This window comes from Serinus canaria, chromosome 3, assembly GCF_022539315.1.
Source record: "Serinus canaria isolate serCan28SL12 chromosome 3, serCan2020, whole genome shotgun sequence".
In the NCBI taxonomy this organism is placed as follows: Eukaryota; Metazoa; Chordata; class Aves; order Passeriformes; family Fringillidae; genus Serinus; species Serinus canaria.
The window spans coordinates 87,218,928-87,231,202 of NC_066316.1; the positions used below are offsets into that span (position 1 = coordinate 87,218,928).

Sequence of the window (12,275 nt, forward strand, 5' to 3'; positions counted from 1 at the left end):
ATTGCCTCAAATCCCAACAAATCTGGTGTGAAATAAACACACTGTAGAATCTGCCACAGTAGATTTTTATCTTCTCCAACAGTACCATATTTTCATTACAACTTTAACAGTTCTATGTGACTTTTTAAAATTAAAAGTTAAATAGTCAGAATGATCGCTTGCTTAGAAAAGAAACTGAGATATCAAACAAGCATATCCTTCCAAACTAAACTTAGAAGGGAAGGAAGACTAGAAACTGGACAAAAGATGTTGTACATCTTTAAACTTTTTCACTGCTTAGTTTGTCTATGAAGGAGGCAAAGAATTACTTCAGTTTCTGCTATATTATTTTCTTAATCACAACAGAGAAAAATAATTTAGTGGAGATCTCCAACTGCATCTGCATGCTTCTATCATCTTATCTAAAATCCACCTCAGGCAGGGGTGATCACAATTTGTATTTACCACGAAGCATTCCTTGTGTTTTTCAGCTGATGGACAGGCCAAGCATACTCTTGACTGCATTTTAAACTAAGTCTCCCTTAATCAGCAGCATGTTAAAATTTAATTTTTAAACTACATATTTGGATACATGTTAGTTACATTTGTCTTGCTATTTTTTTTTCCTTATTTTCCTTTACATTCATTTTGTTCATTTTTTCACAGTATTCACACATCATTTATTTTACAAAGCTAATGTTAGGCTTCACTGTAATTACTCTCTTTCCTTCCCTCTCTGGCCAGGGGGTGAATTTAATACATCAGTTTACCTTTTAAACTTGACTTTCATATTTTAAAGTTAGTAATATAAAACAGAAGCTTCTGTATGTTTAATAATTGTCAATTTAAAAATAAATCTGGTTTATGAAAGTCCTCAGAAGTTGGACTTCAAAAAAAAAAAAAAATTCTACAAAGAAATTTTACCAAAAAAGAATTGCCTGAATTGGGATCAAGGATAGGCATAAACCTGAGTAAACCTAATGAAGGAAAAAAAAAAACCAACCTCACACTGCTTATTTAGAATATTCAGAATCCTAGATGTTGAATAGCCTATCTACTTTATTGACCTGCCTGAATAAGTGAGCCTGAAACTGCTGAAGATAGCATAGCAATACTACAATTCCTTCCATTTCACCGAAGTACCTTTCTGAACAGTGTCTGTCACTTCCAATTCACTGAATCTGTCTAGTGCTTTTAAAAGCTTTTGTACATGCAGTTATTAACTGGACTATGTGGGAGACATTGCAACATTCAAAATACAGGACTTGGTCTCTGGACCTTGTGCTTATGCACACCAAAACACCAACAAGCACTCGTAATAACTCTAACAGACTCTGTTAAAAAGATCCATATTATATTTATTTCTTCAAGTAGTAAACTCTGGAAGGACACTAAACGAAAGGAACAAGCTATTTGGATGACTATCAGCTTAGTAGACAAAACAAATGGGAAAATCTGACTCAGCACAGTTACAGAAGAATCAGTAAAAACTTTTCATCAAAAGAGGGAAATTGCATCTTAATTGCCATGCAATTAGGTAATAACACAAGCAGCTTAAAAAAAAAAAAAAACCAAAACAAACCCTTGCTGATGCTGTGTGACAACTACGGAACCCAAAAGGGACACTCAAGGTATGAAATGTCTACCTTTGTTCACTGGAGCTGTGATGTCAGACCACTCCATGGGCTCACTGATACCTTGACACTTAAAACCCACCCACCAAACAAAGTTACTTCAGAGCCCTGATGCATGTTTTACTACCATCCTCCTCCTTCCTCCTACACAAACTTTAAAGTTTAAGCTCCCAAGTATCTAATTGAAAATTAAGTCTAAGTTGCCATGTATCCATGCTGCCATGCTTTAAGCACCAGAAGTTGCATGTATTATATTCATGGATATTAGCCAGAACAGAGACCCACATCTTCTGCAGCAAGAGATTTTACCCAATAGTGTTCACAGTCCAAACACATCACGGGATTAAAGAGAAAAATCAGTATCAGACAGTACATCAGAGGCAGCTTCAGTAAGAAGATATCACCTTGACAACTTTTTGCTGAGTTTACAACTCTCACACCAATGTGCTTTCTACTCTGGTTGATTTTGGCTCAAATCCCATCATCTGGGGCAGTCTGCAAGAATTAATTTAACAAAATATTTTTGACAGAACAAGCCATGTGATATATGAGCATATGAACAGCCACCTAGCCACAAAAACATGTTTAGAAGGGTTAAAAGAAGATTTCAGCATCCTTTGTCCAAAAAAAGGCAGATGTAATACTTATATAGAATATGGTTTACTGAACTTTAATCTTTAAGCATCATCAGATTTGACCTTCCTCATTCACTTATCTCCCAAAAACAAGGACACTGGCAAAAACCTGCCTAACAGGAACATGTACACATACAGGTTTACTTGAATCATCAATATTGCTGTTAAGGAGGACCAGGTACACTTCCCTGATCAACTTATACACTGAAACATCAACCCATTAGGTATCCATACACCACCTGTTCCCTTATGTAAATCCCCTACTTATTATTTATTAATTTAATCCTTCATTTAAAATTGAAGATCTAGCTTCTAGTGACCTCAAAACAAAACCCTGCTAAAGACTAAAAAACAAGAAATGTAAATCTGAGCATTTTGTTAATTGTTAAGAAGCTCTACTATACTATCTCTGTGTTTACCTCACTCTGAAGTCTTCAGACACCATCTAAAACGCCTTGTTACTAAAATCTCAACATACAATAATAATCACCTCCCAAAATCGATCTAGAATCTAAAGTTATGTGCTTCTCTCCTCAATGACAGAGCAGATATCTTACTACTTGCTATCATGGTATTTAAGAGAGCAGACAGTTCAATATACTTGCTTTGTTAAACCTTCCCTGTTCATAACTCATTCACCACCCATAACTGTACATCACTGTGTACCTCAGTGAACAGAAAGGAAAAGTAAATTTCAAAAAAACTATTTAATTAGAAGACAAAGAAATGCAGAAAGAATACAGAAACCTTTTCTTAATCATAAAATATCAAATAGTACCATTGAAAATCATCTTAGCAGTTATGTTAAAAAAAATACCTCTCTCACCCTCACTTTATAGCTCGAAGAGGCACACAGTGCTGCACTAAAACTTGTGTTATGTCAAAAAACACCTTCACAGTGTGAAACGTGGACTATGTAAATGTAAAATGCAAACTTTTTACATTGTGAAACATTAAGTACTCTGTTTTCCTTTGTTGGGCTATCTCACCAATGAATACTCCTGAATACCACAAAAATTAGGCATAATCAAAGACCATACATAATTTTATGAGTCTCTCCATTGCTGTATATACCTTGGGAATTTGTAAGTTCACTACCAAAAGACATTTCACTGAAAATAAAAAGATGAAGAGAGATTGTATTTCTACCACTACTACTATTCTCTTGAACTCTTCCACCAGCAGGTTTCTCAACACTTGTTTGAAGAATTTTCAGCTGGAACATAGTAAAAAATGCTAAACTGTGTAGCAGGTTACTGCTTATTACTGATTATTTGTCAGTCACCAGAGAGAATATTTTCATTTGTAATACCTTTGGCCTGTGTCAGTGTCTCTCTCACAAAGATCCATTTGGAAACACCTATTAGAATTAGGGTTTGTTTGTTGGGATTTTTATTAGCAATAGTTAAAAGCTTAATGGATAAGCCTTGTGGAATTTTTCACAGAAATATGCCATTCTTCACATAGCTACATTGACACCACTCAGGAGAATGTGACAAGCTGTCTGTATTTTTCACTATCTACTTCTATAAAATGAACTCTCATACCCCAATTCAGTGAACTTTATCATTGCTACTTCATAGCATTACCTTTCAAAAATATGCCCTTACCATAAAAAGAGCTTCTAATATAATATGGCTCTCCTGTTAAAGCTTGTATTTAACAATATTTAGGTTGACTAGGAAAAATTAACAGAAAAAATTAATATAACAACTAAAGAAATTCATCAGCTCAATTCCGAGCACAACACTAGTGGTAGAGGTAAGCCTCTTTTTCAGACAGAGGTTGCAGAAAGACAGTAGGTTAGAATTTTCAGAGTTTCTGTTGTCCATAAATCACCTTACCACTGTGTTTAACTGTCTCAGCTAACTGTATTGAATTAAATCTAGCCAACATGGTTTGTAGTTAGGTGCCCTTTCAGTTTGCAAATGTAAAAGGCACATAAAAACTGAATGACTAAGTAACAGGCAACAATAGCTGAGAAAAATATAGGTGTTCAGAACTCCACATATATAGGCAGAATCTTTAAAGCCAACTATAGAAATTAAAAGTAGAAGCTGCTTGTTACAGAAAAAAGAAGACTTTCATTGAAGGACATGAACTAAGTGTAAACAGAAGTGGAACTACTCCAAGAAATATAAAAAACACACGTTTTCAAGGCTCCCTTACATTGTGTCCCAAACCACAACAGAGTAATTTATTACGCAAAACAAACCATGAATTAGTGGTGCTAAAGAGATGCCATATATTTACTATCCTTACATTTAATCCTAAAATACTTCCACTGTTTAGTGATGCTAATATTCATTTTAATAAAAGCAAATGATAGGCTATTTTTACTAATTTAAACTATGCCGCAGAGCGCTCTTCATCCACACGTTCCCCGCACGGCTCTAACAGGTCTCCCTTGTGCACACCACACAGAACGAACACTTGCAATTACATGAACGATGCCTCTTCTAAAGCCTGAGAGTTATTACGTGCACCCCAGTAGCAAGCAATAAACGCACTGTCCCAGAAACAGCACCTCATCCTAGATTAGGATCTGGAAGTACCAACAGGCCACTGAATCCCAAAGCACTGCTGATGACCACATTTTCTCCCGCACTTCCTACAGTGGGTACTATACACAGGAGTCAAACACAGAAATTGTTCGTGGTGCTAAGTTTAAAAGACGGGAGAAGGCGCCCGTAACAGGTCAGATCAGGAGTAAGAAAAGCAGGGTCTAAATTGGTGATTGTTTCTCTCCTTGGTATGGGACAACAAGGCATCGGCGTCTCAAAGGGTGATGAGAAGAGACAAACGTAGAAGGATCGAAAGGTAGCAAGCGCAGGGCAGGGAAGGCGGTGTGGGAGAGGTCTCAGCAGCAACACGACTCCGGGCAAGGAGCCTGCGGCGGCCGCTCCCGCCCCATGTCCGTGCGGCCCCAGCGAGGCCGGGGCCAGAGCGCCATGTCAGGCGGCCGGGCCCGGCCGGCCCAGGGCCCGCGGGTGGCAACCTCCGCAACAACCGCGCCGGGGCCGCGGGGCCGCACCCGGGCAGAGCGAGGCGGCCGGGAAACACCCCTGGGGAGCGCCCCCGGGGCCGGCGGCCGGACCGCAGGTCGCCTGCGCACAGGAGCCAGCGGCGGCGCCGCCCCCGCGCACAGCCCGTGCCGCGGCCCCGCAGTGGTAGCAGCCGCGTCCCGCCGGGCCGCCCCTCGCCACCCGGCTGGGCCTGGCGAGCATAGGCCGCCGCTCTGCCGCCGCAGGCCCGGCCAAGCCCTGCCCGGCACGGAGAAGGCTGGGGAGGGCCGCGCAGCACAGCGGGGTCCTCCACCCCCGGTCCTGCCCGCCCTGCCTGCCCCGTCGCTGCCGCAGCCCGCAATAACTCACCCGCTCCGCCGCCCAGCGCTGCCCCGCGGCCGCGGGGGAAGGGACGCGGCGGCCGCGCCAAAGGAAGGGAGGGCGGCGCGCGCAGCTCCGCGGGGGCGCGCGCGGGCTGCCCCCGCCCTGGTGGTCGCGCCCGGCTCGGCCCGGCCCGGTGGTGGCCGCGTGCCCGCTGCCCCGCCGGTGCGCGCCCCCGCGGCGTCCGGCGCGCCGGGCCCGGCTGCTCACGTGACGGCGCTGTTGGAAGGAAGGGATGGGGCGGGCGGGGGCGCGCGCGCTGCGCAGGCGCCGGGCGGGAGAGGTCGGGGGTGGGGCAGAGCCGCGGGACCCCGGGCCGGGCCGGGAGTGAGCCGCGCCGGTGGCCTCGGCCTGGACAGGCTTCGGAGAGGTCCCCTCAGCGGAACCAGCCCTCGCGGCGGAGCTGGGGGTGTCCTGGGTACCCTCGCTGGGGTCGGGGGCCGCAATAGCCAAGGCGCCCGGTGGCAGCTGCGGGCCCGGCTGCGCCTGACGGGCCTGCCTGTGCCCAGGGAGGGCGGATGGAGGGCGGCTGGCCGGCTCCGCCGGTTTTCCCGTAAGACCCTGGCTGAGGGCACACATGGTGTGACTAGTGCGTGTGTAATGATGTGGCCTTTTGTCTTCGGATAGTAGCTGGCACCCCCCCCCCCCCCCTCGGTGCAGCCCGCATTATACAACCTGCTTGTTAATCTGTCCTGTTCCCTCCCGGCCCCGGGCAGATTCCTGCAGCTCCCGATGTGCCAGGTTCTTCGGTTCCTACGTGTTAGACAGCAAGGTCTCCGCAGTCGGTCGGTCCTGGGCAGACTCGTCTCATGCAGCCTGTTGGTGCAGGCGCATTTTCTCCTCTTTTCCTGGGAGCAGTTTGTATACGCGCCTTGCAGGACCTGTGGCGCACATTCGCACGGATCGACACCTAAGGGGGCTGTCGCGGTGTGTGTTTGTCGGGAAATCAGAACCTCGAGTAATTTGGTCTCCACGTAATGTTACCAAAAAGCAGGACTGTCTTTCCTAGTTTGTGTTACAGCATTAGCTGAATGCAGCATTCGTTACTCTGCTTTCAGTTGTGTATGGCTGGCATGAAGTGCAGTGCAGGCTGGTTCTAGTATATACCAAGTTTCATTCAACACTTCCAAAAGAGAAACTTGATTTTTAATATTTCTAAAAATCGAATTTGGAATTATCTTATATATTAAGGTTATTCCAAATTATTATATTAACGCTGCCTTTACATATTCCTAGTATTTTGTAATGAAATACAAACATGATGTAAGGACAAAAATATTGTGTTTCCTCGGTTCTGTTTTGAGTCTCTGAGATTGTATTCTTTAGGGCTTTCTGTGGTGCCATGAAGGCTGAAATACATTGAATGCTTCTCTTGCTGCCATCACACTAAGAAAGGAAGCATTAAACTGAAGGCATGGTAACACAGCAATATTTACAGGCAATGCACAAGGTATTTCCAACAGAACAGTTTTGAAGTGGAGCAGTTTTTAACCTATGCAGCATTTTTTTTCTCCCTGCCCTTCCATAACTAGTTATGCACATTACCACAAGTTGGTTTTCTCCAGTTTTCTTCCTGTATTTTCCCTGTTTCAGAAGGTCTCTCTCCTTTCCAAAGCAAGCATCTTTAAAAAAAAAACAACAAACTGAATTCTTATGATGGCGCAGAACTGAGCTACTGGGTTGGTTGCAGTAATTTCTTCAAAGGTTTTTTAGGCATGGAACTTTCAACAAGGTGCTAACCCTCTAAAATACTGTTGATATTATACAAAGAAATGAAATTACTTTCTGAAGCAAAATTCAGTTAAACTGAATTTGCATTACACAAATTTTCCAGCATCCAGCCCTTTTGATTTCATTTCTTTTGACACAAGCAGCAGGCAAAGCATTGCTGGTAATCTGATCATTGTTCATTGCTCTATTCAGTTTTTTCTTTACACTGTCAAAAGTCACATAACTCCAGTGACCCATCTCAGTTTAACAGAGTATGTGCACTTTTCTTTTGCCATGGTCATACTGTGCCCCTCCATTTATGTAATGAACTTGATCATCTGAAGCACCTGTGTTGCAGTTCAGTATAAAAAAAAGAGCACCCCAATAGCAAATTTTGTAGTTATTACAGAGGCCTTTGTGTACACTGACACACCAGGTGTCCACAATTACAACTGTCCCATCTGCTATCTTCCCTAGTAATATTTTTATCACATAATCCCTTTATACATGAGCTACTTGGTAGTAGTCCACATCTTCCAAGTTGTTTCCCTTGAAAAGCAACCTATTTATTTTAAGTCTCCTAGTGCCCTGAACACAAGAAAAAGCAGAAGGTGGTTTCTTTGCTTATAGTTCCAAGTCTCCATTTAGCCAGAACTCTTCCCAAGAGATTTGTGAATTATATTACTTGTAGTCTTTCCATGTCTTTGGGTCTAAATGGAATTTTTTGAAAATATGCTCTATGCAGTCAGATTATGATCACGCTGGTCTTAAACATGGCTTGCTTTTGACTATTACTTATGCTTTGGTTGTCAAAATGTGGAAAGGAGTTAGATTGCTCCATGTGCTTATCTGGATAAAGAATGTATTGGGTATGGTGGTGCCCTGCTGTAGGGCAGTATTTGCTACTGCCAAAAAACTGAGATATGTTACAGCAGTAGGCCATTAAATATTCAAACAAAGTCTCACAGGAACATCTTTCTTTTGTCTGCAAGATACTTGATTTAAATGATTTTAAAACCCAAGTACTGCATTTGTTTTGTAATTGCATAATTTAAAATGTTATACAAAGCAGAGTTACACTTCTGAAATAAATTGATAGGTACTACAGCTACAGCACCAGTTATGTTTATCTGCTGAATTTACAATATTGAACAACCTTATTTTTTTTTTCCTGATTACTGTTTTCTGAGTCATAAATACTACATTGGCACCCTTTAATAATTAGATAACTGCTTTTCATAGCTCACTGCCATGATTTTTTTCCAGGATGAACAGCAGACACTCTCAATACCTGGGATTTGCTAATACCACTATTCAGGAAGCTCCACAGTAGCTCTTTGGAAGTCAATTTTAAGTTATTGTGAATTATACATTTAGAAAAATTTATAACTGTTAGTTCCTCAGATATTTTCTATTTCTTGTGTTATAAGAATTGACTTTTTCAAATGCAGAACAATAACAACCAATAATCTAAAATTTTCTAATCGCATAAAGGAAACCCACATATTTGAGTTAAGAATATCTGATTTGACACTATTTCCCCCTTAATTTCCTACCTCCTCCTTGCTTTAGTTAGTATAGGAACAGTATCATGTGTCCCCTTACCCGCTTTTCACCAAATTTATGACATGATCATTCTCTTTCCTCACAAAAAGACTCATTAGCAGCTGCCAGTTGTTGGATCAAACAGAAGTTACATGTCTTACTCTAGAAAGCAGCAGAAAAACATTCAGTTCCACAGGTGAAAGGGAGTGAGGCTTTTAAAATTACCCACACAGTTAGGTGGACAAAGGCAAGGTTCTGAAGACAAAGGATGTTTAGCCATTGATTTTATGACTAAGGGTAGATTTTTGTAGGGAGGTAAAAGGTGTAGAAGCTACAAGCTATTAAGAATTATCCAATGCAATACATAGATTTAAGACTAAAAAAAAGACATTTTATCCCAGAAAATCAGACAGAGTTGCAGTTATATACAGAAATTGGTATAAAACAGGAAAAAAAAAGCCTGAAGTTTTTAATGCAAGAGGAAAACAAATGTTGATAGCCAGCACAAAATATGCCTTTGAGACTTATGTCCCAAACTAATTTGAGTGGTTGTTTATGGAACTACTACTTGTTGTGAATTCTCTGAATACCTGAGATTTCACTCCAGTACTATTTACCTTAATTTTTTTCTTCTATGAAGGCAATCACATGGTAGCCTCTGTCCGTTTCCCCAGTACATGAAAATATTGACAAACAGGAAGGAACCTTGGTAGAGGGTCACCGAGATTATTAGAGGCTTGAAGCATAGAATGTATTGTCCTTCTTCACCCTCGTTATGAGACTGGGGAGGCAAATTTCCTTTTGTCAGTTACCTGGCAGATGAATGTAGAGAGGAAGAGACAGAGTGTCTTGGAGGTCATAGTGAAAAAATGTGAGAAACAGGGAAGTTGCATCTGGGAAGATTCTGAATATTCCGTCTTTTGGATAAAGAAACACTCCATGTAGGATGGCCTGAGGTAGCATCTGAGAACATCAGGGTATGTAGCTCCTGCCAGGTACCCATCCTCCATAGTATCCTACAAGGAACTCCCAGTTGGAAGGCATGGAGAAGTAAGAATCCTGCTGTACAAAATCAGGGAGAGAAGAGTAGGGTAATCCACCCCTGGGATAGACAGGGGACGTCTTACTGTTGAAAACCTTGTAAAGGGATGAGTGTACTTGCAATATGAGGGAACTCCATGGTTTTGCACATTTCCTATGGCCCTCTTGTATTTATGTGCTTTTAGTATGATGAACTGAAAGTTGTCAGAGTTGAACTGAAATTTTAAAGGCAAGTTCAGGGTTTGCATGCCCTACGTTAAGACACACAGATTTACTGGGGAATTGAAGAAGGCAAATCAAGATGTGTATAGCTTTCCTTCTAGCACTGTGGACATGCATAACAATGCTAAGCAGCACTGTCCTGTTCAGATTGTATCATAACTATGCTCCTATGAATGGGGAAGAAGAGTTCATCACCTGCAACTCTCACTCCTGTAAAGTCCAAATATAATTCAAGTTCTGTCCTCTTCAGAACAAGCATCAGTTGATAAATGATAAAGCATGTGCAAATTTATATAAAGGATAAGAATCAGCTACTGCTGTTATTCTACCAGAGAGATTAGGACTCCAGCCCACTAGAAAATACCCAGTCTATACATCTGGGTATTTTAACAGACACAGGTTGCATGTAGTATTAAGACCGAATGCCTTCTACTATGTGAGTATTTCTGTCTTGAGCATTCCTATGTATCTAAACACTGGTATCTGATTTTCTTCAGCTACACTTCCAAGAGTTCTCATTTGAATCAGAAACTGAAGCAGGCAACTTGATCTTCTGGCACTGTCCCTATCGTTTCTTGTCAGATCACTATTTAAACACTATTACCTCACAAAGACACTTTCAACTGATAGGGAACTTGTGTTGTTATTGAGATAATTATCAATGCATTAGGACAGTATGTATCAAAATTAACAGCAGTCATGCAGGTGACCATCAAGATAAAATTAATGCCACTTACTGTGGTTACATGTAGTATAAACCCATATCAGTAAGATAAAATCAGGTTATAATTGTCAATGGTTATTACATATTAAGAGCAGAGTATGTGGAAATACTTTACCTGACACTTTGAACTATTGCACTTCAAGAAGTTAGGTGAAATTTATTTAATTTACCTGTAGATACCAATACTGAATTTGCTATCCCATGTTCCCTTTACAGAATATGCTCTCATCTTTAGAGAGCTCTTCATCTAGTCTATGTTAGGTATCTCTTAGCATAGGAGATCTGAGACGTATGCCTAAGAGCAAAATTCCTTTCACTAAGAAATCTGTATTTCTTCAGTGAAGTCCCTCCTAGCCATTAATAAACCCTACCAAATTTCAGCCTGATTTTATGAGCTGAATTCAACTTGTGAAGTATAACTGATTTTTTTTTTTTTAACAGTGGGATTACACAAATACATACAAAAGATAATAGTAATCTTTTTGGAACAACACAAACTCTGGTTTGATAACTTTCCCAATACGGACAGAAAATACTTGCTTATTAATGACACAGTAAAATCCCAGCAAATCTAAGATACTGTTTTGAGTACTATCTCTCAGTAATTATTTAAATCATGTTGCACATATTAAGAAAAAAAAAAAAAAAAGGAAAAACAGTATTATTAATGCTGCAGTCAAGCACTCAGAAGCCTAAAAACAATTAAGGTAAGGTCATCTATGAACCCCTAGTCTGGCCTTCTCAGAAGATTTCTTCCCCCATCTCATTGGTAAGGATAAACAATGCTCACATAAATGAGCAGAGCCTACTACTTTTCTTACTGCCAAAGACCTTCAGTCTAACCTTAGATTCAGCCTCAATACCAAATTACACATTTTTCCATTGTTTCTTCTGCAATGAAGCATCTGCTGATTACTTCAGAATTTACTGCTAATCCCCAGAACTGCCCCACTAATTTAAGGACTGGAATGGATTTTTATACACTAAGAACTGAAGACAGGGAGATTAGAAGTATTATTTACTTTTGAGTACAGTCTGATGTGGCTTAGGACTTATTCAGAAACTGAGTTCTACATAATTTCATACATATTTAAGTACAGTGTTTACAGACTTAAGTTGAAACTGACTGCTCAGCACTTATAAGAATCAGATTCAAAAAAGTCACATTCAATTTTATATCTAATTTTGGATAATCAGTAACAAAGTATCTTGTTTTACTACCTTTCCTCTGAATTTTTAAGGGATCATATGACAGAACAATGCAGGGAATTCATCAGTTTTCTGCTGCATTAATTGCAAACTTTCAGCCCATTTCCCATGAACATTTCTGCTACAGACTAAGGAATGATGCAAACACTGCCACCATTTACATGCCACATTACATAAGCCATGAAGTCCA

The 12,275-nt window shown here is 40.9% G+C and overlaps 1 protein-coding gene across 3 annotated transcripts in view; it reads right to left on the reverse strand.

Moving 5' to 3' along the window:
• The window catches only part of PHF3 (PHD finger protein 3), a 50,677-nt gene extending 44,841 nt beyond the window's left edge, over positions 1-5,836 (reverse strand). For all 3 annotated transcript variants that reach the window (XM_030235275.2, XM_050973124.1, XM_030235274.2), the window contains exon 1: positions 5,623-5,836. The gene's annotated coding sequence lies outside the window, so the exon portion shown is untranslated. The remainder of the gene's footprint in view (positions 1-5,622) is intronic.
• Between the last annotated feature and the right edge of the window lie 6,439 nt (positions 5,837-12,275).